The sequence below is a fragment of the Vombatus ursinus genome, unplaced genomic scaffold (assembly GCF_900497805.2).
Source record: "Vombatus ursinus unplaced genomic scaffold, bare-nosed wombat genome assembly UNPS02010320.1, whole genome shotgun sequence".
Classification (NCBI taxonomy): Eukaryota; Metazoa; Chordata; class Mammalia; order Diprotodontia; family Vombatidae; genus Vombatus; species Vombatus ursinus.
The window spans coordinates 6,538,034-6,554,235 of NW_020950098.1; positions in this window are offsets into that span (position 1 = coordinate 6,538,034).

A 16,202-nucleotide genomic window follows, 5' to 3' on the forward strand; every position below is an offset into this window, starting at 1 on the left:
TGCACATACTACAGCTTCTTGGAGCAGTGGGAGCCCTCACATACATACTCTAGCAAAATCCTGAAGTTCCCACCAAACTGAATAAGAATCAAGAAATCCAATAAGAAACTACAACATCTTCTTCTACTCCAGAACTGAGCAAAAAGCCAGCCAAAGTCCCAAGAAGGGGACCTCAAAAACAGCAAACACCAGTGTGACCAGAAGAGTGGTATATGTAACCTCCAAGGATCAGTGCCCATAAATAGCAAGAAATGAGTGCTTCCCTGAGAAAACTCCAGGGTGGCCAAAAGGTCAAAGGTTGGGAAATGTGGCAGGGAACAGCAAGCTGCGGTGTGCCACCTAGCATGGTGCTATTGTGCTCAGACAAAGATAGTCCAGGCCAAGGGATTCTGAGGTCCCTAATGCTCTGTCCTGAGACACCAGAAAAAATCCTAAAGGGCTCTGTGGATAGATTTCAGGGGATCCATGATGGGATGATCTTAGATGGGAAAAAAATTACTCCTTTGTTTTCACTAATCAGACCTCTGAATCTCAAAGATCCAGGGGCACTGAACCCCAAAAGATAAAAGTAAACACAAGAACCCAAGGGACCCAGGACAAGACCAAACAGGGCTGACCACCCCATACAAACACACACTGGTGGGACAGAGTCTGGCCATGCCACAAAGCCCCAGTTAGAGAACTAAAGCTGGAAAGATGAGTAAAGCAAAGAAAATCACAAACAGAATTAAAAGTTATTATGAATTAAACCCCATAATGACTGCAGAGATTCAAAGGAAAAAATGGATTTTCTACCTGAATACTTAGAAAAAAACTAAGCAAGTAAAGCTCAAAAGAAAAGAAAGGAGAATAAGTAACTGAGAAGAAAAAGTGATAAATATGACCCCAAAATGGAGTTCTCCCAAACTAGATTGGACCAAATAGAAAAAAAAAAAAGGGAGGGTAATACTGGGGAAGGAATAGTCACAAGTAAAATAAACTTCTGATCCTGATCCTAAAAGTGGAATTAAAGAGGTTTGGGGGCAGAGAAAATAACTAGAATCTAAGGGAGTACCTTATATCAACTCTTAGACTATTGGGGAATGGCTGAACAAATCATGGTATATGTATATAATGGCATTTTATTGAGCACGACAAGAGACAATTTCAGAGAATCATAGGCATTGGGAACTGAAGAAAAAGGAAATCAATAAGCATTTATATCATGCCTACTATGAGCTAGGCACTATGCTAAGAGCTTTTGCAGATATGATCTCACTTGATCCCCACAATAACCCAGTGAGATAAGTGCTATTGTTATCCCCATTTTACAGTTGAGGAAACCGAGACAAAGATTAAATGACTTGCCAAGGGTCACATAGCTCACAAGTGTCTGAGGCTAGATTTGAGCTCAGGTCTTCCTGACTCCAAGCCTGGTGTTCTATCCACTATGTGCCACCTAGCTGTCTCGAAAGAGGCAAGTGAAAAGAGAAGTGAACAGAACCAGGGGATCAATTTACACAAGGACAACAACAATGTAAAAAAAATGCAACGTTAAAAAATTTAAGGACTGAGAAGTATTGACCAACCATGTCTCCAAAGAATTTATGGTGAAGCATATAATCCAACTCCTGACATAGAGGTGATGGACACAAGGTATAGAGACATACATTTTTGGACATGGCCATTGTCTGGATTTGTTTTGTATGACTATGCTTATCTGTTACAAGATTTCCACTTTCCCTTTTTTCTGTTCAGTTAATTGGAGGTTGTGGCCCCTCAGGAGTGGAAAAATTAGCAATATTAATACCAAAAGAAGAGGGGTTCATCATAACCATTTTTAAAATGCGCAGAAGAAAACAGAAGCAAGTTCAGAAGGGAACACGGACAAGCAGCAGTTTTTAAAAGCAGTCTATAAAATTCATTATATACATTTTTAAAAAGCAAGTGGTAGAAACTAGAGATTCATGGTTTTATACAGAACCCTGTTTTCTTTATGTTCTGTCAACCAATCAGTCAATTCAATGGAGAAAAGGCAAAATGTACTGTGTCTGCTGTCCAAGGTCCAGCCTACACCCACATTCAGAGAGGCTCATCCCAAGTTATCAAAAGGTCACAAGATCACAGGATCATAGATCTAGATCTGGAAGGGATCTTAGAGGCCTTTGAGGCCAAAACCCTCATTTTATAAGTGAAGAAACTGAGGCAAAGAGAGGTAAAGTAACTTTCCCACAGTCATGCAGCTAGGAAGTGAATTTTTTGGCTATAGCAACTACTAAGATTGCAGAGAAGCTATGATCTGCTCCCTGGAGAGAATATCTGCATTGACTCAATCAAGGATTCCTGAAGTGTTGAAGGGGATAAATTACAGATTTGTAAGACATCTTAAAAACTAATGCAGCATTCCTTGTATTCCCCCAGACATTGTGCAGGGCCATGGAACATTGACAACAGAAACAGAGAGAGCAAGAGGAAATGAAGCAGAGGCATGATATCAGGAGATAGATGCCATGATTAAGGTCAGAAAGAGATGCCAGGAAAACACAGCTGCACCAGGCTTCTCCTTATCAGGTTTAGTAGCTGATTTCATTTATCCTATTGTACTATAAGTTAGCTATAAAGAGAAGCACAAGGAATTACCTTCAAGTGACTCAGCACAGAGCAGACAAAGCACTAACTTTGGGGGAGTTCCAATTACTGATGGGTCTTAGCCTAGAAGAGGTCCCAGGCCCTCTGGGACAGAGGTTCTTAAGTTACAGAGTTCCTGATTCTTCCCCGATGATGAGCACTGTTAGACATGAGAACTGAGCATCAGTTTCAAATTATATTGCGTTGTTTCTATTCCTTTGCCACAAAGAACTAAACAAAGTTGAACTGAATTCTCCCTAGAGAGTTTCTGGATTATAAGCAGTTCATCCACTTCTGGGGACTACCAGAATTTAGGAGAGATTGCAGGAGCACAGCCAAGTGGTAAATGTTATATGATGTATTATTCAGTTGTTATTATGTATTTTTCTAATTTTGATTGATTCTAGGCCAAGAGTAAATTATTGTATGCAGTATCCAACTAAGTCTGTTCCTGATTAAGGGGAGATGATTCTGTTATGCCAAAGACACATGACTAGGGCTCAATGAAATATATTAAGTTCAGGAAAGGGGAGAGTTTGCTAGAGATGGAGACTCAGGAGCTGATTTTTTTTTGGCCTTTTTTTTTGGTGAGGCAATCGGGGTTAAGTGACTTGCCCAGGGTCACACAGCTAGTAAGTATCATGTGTCTGAGGCTGGATTTGAACTCAGGTCCTCCTGACTCCAAGGCTGGAGCTTATTCACTGCGTCACCTCACTGCCCCTCCAAGAGCTGGTTTTGATTAAACTGACACAAATTAATCCACACAGCCTTGATCTGGTATTCTTAATGTGGAGTCCACCAACCTCAAAGAGCTTTGTGGATAGATTTCAGGGGATCCATGACTTTTAGATGGAAAAAAAATTACCCCTTTGTTTTCTCTAATATCTAAGTAAAATTTAGAATTTCCCTCAACTATGAATATAGGCAACAAATATTATTCTGAAAAGGGGTTCATAGGCTTCACCAGACTGCCAGTGGAATACATGACACACACCAAAGAGGTGCAGAACCATTGCCCTAGAGAGTTGGCACTGCCCTGAAAAGAGAGGCAAACAGTCAGTAGCCTTCTAAGAACTATAGAGATATTGGCATTTCCAGCCAGTGGATAGTATACATATAACCATTAGGGTAACCATGGGATGCTCCCCTATAGAACTTTCTCACTAAGCAGGAGTGGGATCATGGCTAACAGAGCCACTTTGAGGCTAAACCTATGAGTAGTAGTAGGAAAGGTTTTCCTCTAACCCTAGAAGTTGGCATATATAGGATACAATTGTTGCCATCTATGCAGCTAGGTGGCACCATGGATAGAGTGCCAGGCCTGGAGTCAGAAAGACTCATCTATCTGAGTTTAAATCTAGCCTCAGACACTTATTAGATGTGTGACCCTGGCCAAGTCACTTAACCCTGTTTGCCTCAGTTTTCTCACATGTCAAATGGGTCAGAGAAAGAAATGGCAAACTATTCCAGTATTTCTGCCAAGAAAACCCCAAATGGGATCACAAAGAGTTGGACACAACCGAAAAATAATTGAATAACAACAAGCAAGGCTAAACCCAGTCAGTTCATATGCTTTAGGAATAATATCTATTAGAAATATATATTTTAGAATTTGATATTCAAAACTAAAAATGTTAAAAATTGTTTAACATGTAATTGAGGAAATTATACATATGTATATATATATAATATGTATATCTATATAAATATATATATTTTATTAGGACTGAAAGAGACTTTAAAGGCTGCTGAATTCACATTCTAATGGGGAAGATAATGTGTATAAGAGGGTTAAGCTGTGGGGTAGATATAAAAACCTGTTGTTCTTAAGGACCATGGCTAGGCAGTAAGGTCTGGTGGCTGGAGTAAAGAGGGAGATAAGGCAAAGGCATAGATACATTTTCTTTAGTGTCATTTTGATTGATAAACCTATAATCTATTTCTGGTTTTAAACCATCTGACAATGTCATGGATTTGGGTGGCAAGAACTTTCTTTTCCAGGTCCTCATTAGAGTTGGCTTCTGAGCTTCAATATAGTGGATTATATCTAGATGTCGGTTGCTCCTTTGAGTGGTAACAATGAAATAGATTAAGAACACAACATACAGAAGAAAAGAGGTATTTGATAAACACACAGACCTCAGCTCCTGGGATAAGGATTCACTATTTGATAAAAAAAAAAAATGCTGTGAAAATTAGGTAGCAACATGGAAGAAATTAGATTTAAAATAACACTTCACATGTTATGCAAAGATAAATTCCAAATGAATACGTGACCAGATATAAAAGGTTACCTCATAAACAAACTAGAGAAACGAGAGGAAAAGTCCCTACCAGATCTATAGATTGAGGGAAAGTTTGTCAGAAAGGTTAGAAAGGATTACAAAAAATAAAATTAAAAAGGTTTTATACAAACAAATCCAATAAAGACTAAAAGAGAAACAATTGGGGGAAATTTTTGCATCAATATTACAAAAATGAACAATTTTGATGAGAAGACTTCAGTAGAGATGTTTATCAATATCAAACATCTTATTTAACAGAAAGGGAAAAAAGTCAAAGACGGGTTTGTTGTGTTAAGCCATGGCAAGTCAGTAGCTCATAGCCTCAGAGACTCCGAAATGAAATAAGGAGATACAAGATTACAGAACTCCAAATAGTTAAAAAAAAATTATTCAAACAAAAGGTCTTTATAGTTGGCAGCTTGATGGTGCTATAAATAGTGCACTTTGGGCCTGGTATTAGGAAGACCTGAGTTCAAATCCAGCCTCAGATACTAACTGTGTGACCCTGGACAAATCACTTAACTTCAGTTTGCCTTAGTTTCCTCATCTGTGAAAATGGGGGTGATAATAATAGCACCTACCTCCCAGGATTGCTGTGAGGATCAAATGAGATATTATTTGTAAAGCACTTAGCACAGTACCCAGCACATAGTAGGTACTATATAAGTGCTAGCTGTTGTTGTTGTTGTTAACTAAAGAGGGAAGAGATCTGAGCCAGAAAAAAAAAACAATTTGGAGACCATTATTGCAACAGTCCAGGTGAGAGGTAATAAGGATTTGAATTATAGGAGAGATCTTGTAAGCAGAGAAAACAGAATAGATATAAGAAATATTATAGAGGCAGAATGTACAAGAGTGGACCACTGAACGAATAGGGACGGTGAAGGAGAAGAAACCAACAAGGTGACTATAACGTTATGAACCTGAGTAACAGGGAGGGTGATGGTATTCTCAACAGAAAAAGGAGAGTGTAGAAGAGGAATGGGTGGGGGAAAAATAAGCATTCTCCATTTAAGACTAAGAACCCCTAAAATTCCTCTTTGACGGGATTTGGGCTTGGTTTCATTTTCTTTTTCCAAAACAAAACAAACAAACAAACAAAAAAACACAAAAGTTATTCTAATGATTGGGGTGGGGAGGAACCAATACAGTTAGAGTCTATGGAGGTGATATTGAGAAATAACATAGAAAGGCAATAGAACAGGGTATTTGCTTTTAATAACCCATCAGTCAAATGACTTACTAACTTCTGAAAGATGTCCTTATTATGTGAACTAAAGAAGTCATTGTAGAGAGGTCTGGCTATAGCATTTACTTCAATTTTGTTTCTTATTCTTGGCAATAAGCCTTATAAGTAGATGTTAATGCCAAATTCTCTGAAAGAGCCTTTTTTGTTTTTTTACATATATTTCATTTTTTCCCCAATTACATGTAAAAACAGTTTTCAACATTCATTTTTTAAAATTTTGAGTTCCAAATTCTTTTCCACCCTTCTTTCCTTTTCCCCTCCTTAAGAAGGCAAGTAATTTGATATAGATTATACATTTGCAGTCATGCAAAACATATTTCCAAATTAACCACATTGCAAAAGAAAACACAGACCAAGAAACAAACAAGAAAAGTAAAGAAAGTTTAAAAAAAAAGTATGTTTTGATCTGCATTCAGACACCATCAGTTCTTTCTCTGGAGGTGGATTGCATTTTTCATCATAAGTCCTTTGAAATTGTCTTGGATCTTTGTGTTACTGAGAATAGTTAGCTCATTCACAATTGATTATCATACAATATTGATGTGACTGTGTGGAATGTTCTCCTGGCTCTGGTCACTTCACTTTGCATCAGTTCATATAAGTCTTCCCAGGGTTTTTTTTTTTAAACCATCCTGCTCCTCATTTCTTATAACACAGTAAGATTCTATAACAATCATATACCACAACTTGTTCAGTCATTCCCCAATTGATAGGTATCCCGTCAATTTCCAATTTTTTGCCACCACAAAAATGGCTGCTCTAAATATTTGTGTACAAATAAGTCCTTTCCCCTTTTAAAAATCTCTTTCAGATACAGACCTAGTAGTAGTATTTCTGAGTCAAAGGGTATTCACAGTTTCATAGCCCTTTGGGTTTAGTTCCAAATTGCTCTCTAGAATGATTAAATCAGTTCACAACTCCACCAATAATACATTACTGTCCCAAATTTTCCACAACCCCTCCAATATTTGTGATTTTCTTTTTCTGTTATATTAGCCAGTCTGATAGGCATGAAGTATTCAAAGTTGTTTTAATTTGCATTTCTTAGCCTAATCAATAGTGATTTAGAACATTTTTTCATACGACTATATATAGGTAACTTTGATTTATTCTTCTGAAAACTGCCTATTCATATCCTTTGACCATTAATCGTTTGGGGATTGACTCATATTTTTATAAATTTGACTGTGTCCCTATATATTTGAGAAATGAGGCCTTTATCAGAGAAATTGTCATAAATTTTTTCCAGTTTTATGCTTTTCTTCTAAGCTTGACTACATTGGTTTTGTTTGTGCAAAACCTTTTTAATCTAATACAATTAAAATTATCTATTTTACATGCTATAATGCTCTCTATCTTTTGCTTGGTCATAAATTCTTCCTTTATCCGTAGATCTGACAGGTAAAATATTCATGCTTCTATAATTTGCTTATGATATCACCCAAATTATGCACCTATTTTGACTTTATCTTGGTTGATCTATACCTAGTTTCTATCAAAATGCTGTCCAGTTTCCCCAGCAATTTTTGTCAAATTGTGAATTCTTGTCCAAAAGGTTTGGTAGTAATCTAGTGTTTGATAAATGCAAAGAGTTTTTCAATACTTTCTAAAATGATTCATTTTGCTTGGAAAATTATTATTCTTTGAAATATATACTTAGAGAATAAATGATTTCTTGATTGCTGAGTCTAGCCAATACTCAGTGACATATTTTTAGTTACTACTCCTATAGTTGTGCTATGCAGAAAATATGTGGGTACATAGATTTAGGATATAGTTGGGCTGTTATTCCACCTGCATTTGGTTCAGTTCAACTTAATTTAGCCAATATATATCAAGTGGGTTTCAGATATAGTCAGGCTAAGTTATTCAACCTGAATTTGATTCAATTAAATTTAATTTGGCCAATGTATATCAAGTGCCTACTATGTGTAATGCCCTGTATTACTACATGCTGAGAATACAAAGAAAAAAATTAGACACTTATAGGCATATAAATTAGAACACTAAAAATGTGTAGAAGAGGTCCTAACAAAGAGGTGTAACAGATTTGAGGAGGGAAAAATCGTTTATTAGTTGCATGAGATCAGTTAAACTTTAGGGAGGTGGCGTTGCCTGAGTTAGTACTTGAAAGAAAACTGAGGTGCAGGAATGATTTGTTCTAAGCAGGAGGGCTACTGAAGACAAGATTACTTAGGTGAGAGAGGATAGTACAAGATTAGGGAATGTCTACAAGTTCTATAAAGCTCAAGTCTTACAATTTCCCCTTGCATGAAGGGGAAAAATGAGATAAGGTAGACAAGGTAAGATATAGCCACAATATGGAGGGCCACAACTTCCAGACTAAGGAGTTTGATTTGGTAAACACCTCAGGCAGCTGCTCAAATGTTTGAGCAGAAGAATGATGCTGTGTATTAACTAGGAAGTTTACTATGGTATTAATTTGAAGGATGAATTGGAAAGATGAGAGGTTGAAGCCAGTGAGATTGGTTAGAAAGCTATTTGAATTATTTGTGGGAGAAGTAATGAATAACTGAAATAGATTGATGACAATATGAAAGGCAAAAATGATTGTAACAATTATTTCATGGGTGGAACTGACAAGATTTGGCATCATTTATGCAATAGGAAAAGAGAGGAGGGAAGAGAAAGATTGCAGAAGGATTTAGGCTTAAGGGAATAGGTACCATCAAGAAAAATAGGGAAGTTAGGAGAAGAGGTAGATTTGAGTGAGATGGGGAAGGGAGAAGAGGTGAGGAGTTGTTTTGAATTAGAAGTGAATTAAAGACATTTAGGTAGAAATATCCAGTGTTGTTCAATTCATCAGTTGTGTCTGACTCTTTGTAACTCCATAGACCATAATCCACCAATACTGCCCATTGGGTTTTCTTAGCAAACCCACTACAGTGGTTTGCCATTTCCTTCTCCAGTGGATTAAGGTAAACAAAGGTTAAATGACTTGCCCAGAGTCACACAGCTAGTAAGTGTCTGAGGCCAGATTTGAACTCAGGTCTTCCTGACCCCAGGCCCAGAGCTCTACCCACTCTGCAATCTAGCTGACTCAAATATCCAGTAGGCAGTGGGAAGTATGGAACTGAGACTGGAACTTGGGGTAGAGGCCAGGGTTACAGGTAGTAACTTGGAAATCATATATGTAGAGCTGATTATTGAAATCATGAGAGTAGATGAGATTGTCAAGAGAATGTGGAGAAAATAAAATAAAGCCAAAGACACAACCTCGGAAGACAACAAAACTGGGGGAAGAAAGGATAAAGAGAAGCGGTTGAAGGAAAAAGAAGATAAAATCAGAGGGGTAGGAAGAGAGTTCAGTGTCACAGAAACCCCAGGGAAAGAGAAGATAAAAACTGAAGATGGATAGTAGATCACATCAAGTGCTCCAGAGATCTTAAAGGGAAAGATGCCTGAAAAAAGACACAATCCAAGTAGAGATTAGAAGGCCATCAGTGAGTCTGGAGAAATTTATTTCACTTTAGTGATGAGGGAGAGAAGCCAAGTTGGAATGAGTGGATGGTAATGACTTGAGGCCCTGAATGTAAATGGCTCTTTTTAGAAGTTTGGCAGTGAAGCAGAGAGATACAATGATAACTTGAGGACACGAGGCAGGCCAATCAAGGGAAGAATTTGTCAGGCAGAAAGACTAGTGTATCTGTAGGCTGAAGAGAAGGAGCCAATAGAGAAGAAGCAGTTGGAGGTAAAAGAGAGAAGACTGACAAATCAAAGTCACAAAGGATAGAGGAGGGGAAACAATCCAGGGCACGAATGGAAGTGTCCCTTTTAATAAGTCAAGGGGTCGCCTCTGATACTTGAGAAAAAGAAACTATAATGGAAGAAAACGAAGAGTTTTAGCCTTCAGAGGAGGGCAGTTGAGGCAGCTCATGTCAGATGGTTTTGAGCTTTTAAGGAATGTAAAAGAGGATGGGATATGTGCCATAATCTTTTTTTCTGGAATTTTATTTGAAAATTTTAAATTGATATTCATTAATGGCATTGGCCTATAGTTCTCTTTCTTTGCTTTATTATAAACTAGTTTAGATTAAAACTATATTTGTTTAATAAAATGATTTGATAAAGTGGTTTTGCTTAATTTTGAGAATAATTTTTATGGTTTAGGTACTTGTTGTTCTTTAAAATGTTGATAGAATTCTTCTTTAAATCCATCTGGACTAGAGTTTCTTGTTTTGTTTTGTTTTTGATTGTGCCTTTACAACTAGTTCAGTTCCTTTTTTTTTTTTTTTTTGCTTTAAATATGAAGGGGTTGACTAGTATAATGAAATAAAAGAAAGTGACAGAAGAGATAAGAAAACAAAACCCAACACTGTTGTACACAAAATGAAATACATTTAAGAAGTAAAGACACATATAAAATCAAGATGAGAGACTGGGACACAATTTACTATGCATCCAGTAAACCCAAAAATTATTACCCATTGCTTATTACATGTAAACAATGAACCAGTATCAATACTAAACATACATGCATTAAATAGCATAGCACTTAAATTCATAAAGGAAAAGTTAACTTATTTGCTAAAAAAAAAAAAAGATGGTAACACAATAAAAAGAAGAAATTTTAAGGCACCAAGCTGGACAAATCTAACAAAAATAAATAAAAGGGAAAATATAGAACTCAATAAACTTTTAGAGAATTGAAGCTAAAATTACTGTCATCAGAATAGGGATATAAAAGCATTCCACATGGTACTTTTACTAAAACAGGCCATGTGTTAGGACCCAGAAAAATTATAAAAAAATATAAAAAGGCAAATATGTTAAACATATCTTTTATAGACCATAATGAAATAAAAATATAAAGATCACAAGGAAAAGAAATGGAGACTTGATGTTTGGTCATTTTAGTCATGTCTGACTCTTCATGATCCCTTCTGAGATTTTCTTGGCAAAGATACTAGAGTGTTTTGCTATTTCCTTCTCTAACTCATTTTACAGATGAAGCAAACAGGATTAAGTGACTTGCCCAGGTTCACACAGCTAGTAAATGTCCAAGACTCAGGAAGATAAATCTTCCTAACTCCAGGCCCAGTATTCTATCCACTGCACCACCTACCTACCCCCAATAAAAGGACAAAAATGTTAAATATATCTTTTATAGATCATAACAAAATAAAAATATAAGGAACACAAGCAAAAGATACAGACCTATTGGAGACTTAGTAAAGACATTTTGAATAATGAATGCATCAAAAACCAAGCCATAGAAACAATATGTTGAAAAAGAGTGAAGAAAATCAAGTTGTAGAATTAATTAATCTTTATTAATTAATAATCAATTAATCTTTAATATTGAAAGATTGATAATTAATATTTATTAAGCATCAACTATTGCCAGACACTGCTAGGTACTAGAGATACAAAAAATAAATAAATAAAACCACCTCAATCCTCAAGAATCTTACAATCTAAACAATATATACACATATATACAGTGATAAATTGACAAGGACAAAGTAAAATAATTAAATTTATTGATATGCAAGAAACTTTACAACTTTTGACATCACTAAAAACTCTCAATGTTCAATGTCCTCCATTTGCTATAAGCACTTGGTTTTGGGGTTTTTTGTTGGTTTTTTTGGGGGGGGGTGAGGTAATTAGGGTTAAGTGATTTACCTTGGGTTATACAGCTACTAAGTGACAACTTTCTGGTCTGAGGTCACATTTGAACTCAGGTCCTCTTGACTCCAGAGCCAGTGTTCTATACACTACGCCACCTAGCTGCCTCTGTAATCACTTGTTTTCACTCAAGTAGGCATTGACTTCAAGATTTTTGACGTTCTTTTACTTGTTTTTTCTCATGAAACTGCACATTTATCACAAAGGATAGCATACTTTTGAGTATTGCATTTTGCATTGCAAATTCATATGATAGTATTCCATGTCCATTCAGGAATTTTTGTAATGTTGGAATAATTCTATTTCTCGCTATACAACTATGATTCCCAGAATTCATCATTCTCACAGGGTGACAAGACTTCCAAGCCTCTTGAAAGTTAAAAAATCTAAAAATCAATTTTTGTGTGTGTGAGTGAATGTTTTACAATCTGATAAAGAAGATCCAATCTTACAAGTTCACTTAGACTTCTTCTGACCACAGTTTGGTATAGCCTTCAATTAAAAAATTAGTTTCATCATTAAAAATGATCCTTTTTGAATCTTTAGTGCTTCCATCTTTACATTGTCTTGCCTATGATAAACATTTGTTTTCTTCATAACAGTGTTTTTGCTTTTGTTTTTATTGCCTTTCTCACTGTTCTTCCAACTTTAAGAACCCTATGCCATATTGTAGAACAAGTGTCCTTAACCTGTTTTGTGTCATAGACACCTTTGACAATCTGGTGAAGCTTGTGGCCCTCTTCACTAGATAACAGTTTTAAATACAAAAAATACTTCCAAAGAAAAAGCTCAGGACTAGTGAAATCACAAGAGAAATCTATTAAGCATTCACAGACTAATTGTTATTAAATATTAAATAAATTGTTTGAAAAAATAAGAAAGGATCTCACCAAATTTCATTTGTGATTATAAATATGGCCTCAATACTTAAACCAAGGAAAGACAAAACAGAAAAAGAAAACTCTAGGCCAATATCCCTAATGAATATTGATTCACAAATTTTAAAGAAAATACTAGCAAAGAGATTACAGCAAGTAATCACAAAGATTATACAATATGACTGAGTTGAATCTATGTCATGAATGAAGGGTTAGTTAAATATTCAGAAAACTATCAACATAATAGATCATATAATAATAGGAACAGTACAAATCATATTATGTCAACAGATGCAGAAGAAAATTCTGACAAGATACAAAAACCATCTACATAATTGATTTGCAGTTTCATGTACAACCATCTTTTTATTATATTGTGTTATAAAAAATGATACAAAAACTATCTCTTAAAAGGAAAAGCATACATCCAGCTAAGGGAATGACTAGAAGAAGTAGTTCAACACACACAAGGGTAAGGGAACATTTAAAAAAAAGGAAAGACAACCCTATTCACAAAACACAGTAGAACACCACACTACTTAACCACTGACAAAATTACATGAAGTTTTAAAGCTTTGGTATTAACAAAATCAATTAAGCCAAAATGAGAAGAAAAGATATGGACTGGGGGGAAATTTTTGACTCAAAGACCTCTGATTAAAACCTGACATACAAAATCTATAGGAAATTGGCAAATCTATAAGACTAAGAGTCATTCTTCTTTAGATAGTAGTCAAAGAGTATGAGCAAACAATCTTCTAATGAGAATATGCAAATTTTCAACAACTAAAGGAAAAAATCCTCCACCAATAATAAGAGAAATGCAAATTAATTATAGTAACTCCTTTCTAAAAATACAATATTTCCTTTTACCCACCAAATGTGCAATGATGAAAAAAATGGGAAAAAAAATCAGTGTTGGAGGGGATATGGGAAGACAGGCAGAGAAGTTCATGACTAGAGGAAATTTAAAAGAAAATAAATGAGCAAGACAGTTTGAAAGTATGTTGTTGAATTTAGTATATACTTTTTGAGAAGTGAACTGTAGAGATTCACATTTTCACATGTGGTTCTGTTTTTCTATTCCACTTTGTACATGGAAATGTTCTTTGATGTTCGTTAAATTTAGAATGATTTTTTAAATTTACTTCTGATAGAGCTATGAAATGGTTCCCCAAAAAACAAACACACAAACAAAACCAAAAAAAAAAAAACTTGAAATCATCAAAGAAAATTTCCTAGTATGTTCATGTAATTTGATTATATGGTTCTACTATTTGGCTTATACTGTAAGGAAGTCAGTAACAGAAAGCACCATCATACAAATATACTCATAGCAACTTTATTTGTAATGATGAAAAAAAAGAAGAAATTTGGTAAATGCCTGATTTTTAAAATTTGATATATGTGGCAGCTAGTAAGTGCAGTGGATGGAGCTCTACACATGGAGTTAGCAAGACATGAGTCTCAGACACTTAATGGATATTTGACCCTGGGCAAGATATTTAACCTCTTTCTGCCTTTGTTTCCTCTACTACAGAACAGGGATGATAATAGCACCTACTTCACAGGTTGTTGTGAGGCTCACATGAGGTAATATTTGCAAAGTGCTTGGTACAGTGCCTGGAACCTAGTAGGCGTGTATTGTTCAATTGTTGTTCGATTTCCTTCCTCCAAAATTACTATAATGGAATAATCCGTAAGGCAGCATATTTTTCACCATCTACCCTCATACTGAAGTCACAAAACATCAAGGCATATTTCTTTAGAGGATTTTGTCAGATTCTCATGGAATTGCTCAATATCTCTGCTCACACAATGAAACCAGCCATACCAACTCCTTTCTTATCTCTCTTCAAGGAGAGTCTAAGAGCAATCTTTTTATTTAGCTCCAACTTCATTGAGTCTTATGGTGTCATTTACAACTAGAATTTTAATATGAATATGATTCAGTACCTCAAATGATGATGATAATGATGATAGTAATAATAATTATAAAGCAAAAGCCAGCAAACCACAGTTGGCAGGCCAATTCCTGACCACTGCCTATTTTTGCATAACCACAAGTTAAGAATGATTTTCACATTTTTAAATAAAGTTTTACTGTAACTCGTTGACTCCTGTTCTATGATTGGCAAAGTGCTTTACATATATATTATCTATTTTGATTTCACAATAACGCTATGTGGTAGGTGCTATTATTATCCCAATTTTACAGATAAGAAAATTGAATATGAAAGAAAGCAAATACCTTTAAGTGTCTGAGGTAGGATTTTAATTCAGATGATTAAATTCAGCACTATCCAGTATACCACATAGTATCTCAATTCATGGGCTGTTGGGCAAAGAATGTACATTTGATGCTGAGTCACTGTTAGATTGTCAAGAAGGACACTTGGACTTCATTGCTCCCTGGGCTTAGCTCTGGCATTGAGTCCAATTCCTGGATCCCTAGTGATCTCCTAACCTGTTGAATTTTACAAGGTCTCAGTCTTGTCCATGCCATCTTCAAAAGACATTTACCTAAAGCAGGAAAGATTAGACCCAATCGTAATAGTTGTGCAAAAATAGGTTCCCATGTTCATGGCTCATTTTGACCTGATTGGGGACATTAGGCCGGTGGTACTCTCTTCACTTGGAGCATTATAGCAGCTATTGCTTCTTTGCTTGGATGTAGCCAGGTATGAGCAAAGGTTCATTTTAGCTGGTTAGTGCCATTTTGAATGCACTTTCACTTTCGTCTTAGTATGCATGGCATAATGGTCTCACTGAGTTTGTAGCCAAATTAAACCCCTGAGTCAACTTTATTTTTCACTAACTAGAATTTAATTTTTATCACCATTGTCTAAATCCTCTAGATCTCTTTGAATTCTGATGTTATGTTCCAAGAGATTAATCCAAGAAGACTTAACATATATGCTTTGAATTCAAATTCTGCCTATGACACATATTAGCAGGGCAACTATTAAAAAGTTACTTAACCTCTCAATTCCCTCAGGAAACACTCTAGGACTGTAAATTTCAAGAGTGACAATTTGCATTAGTGGAAGGAATTTCTTGCTTGGAGTTCCCTATACCAATGACATCACAAGTCTAGACCAAAACAAGAGGGTTAGAAAGAATTATTAGTAAGGTGTTTTTATATGAAAATTGAAAGAAGAAGAAGAAATTAGGGAGGAGTCATGGGTTATAGAAAACAGTTTATCATATTCTGGAAACACCAAAAAAATAGAAATGTATACAGAATATCTGAAAATAATTTTTACTTTCTCAGCATATTATCAATGTTTACTCATTATAGATTTCAAATAGGATTTGAAAATACAAAAATAGTATGGTAGTCAATGTGTGAAAATGACTGCAGTTGTCAGCCTAAATAAATATTCAAAAGAGAATTAAGAATAATAATTGAAATAGTTCTCTGAATAAAAGATCAAGGCTGACAAAGTATTGTTTTCCACTGCACAAGTAGTCTCAGAACCCTCTTGGATCCTTGACAGGAAGCCTTAATCTGACTGTAAATTCTGCTTC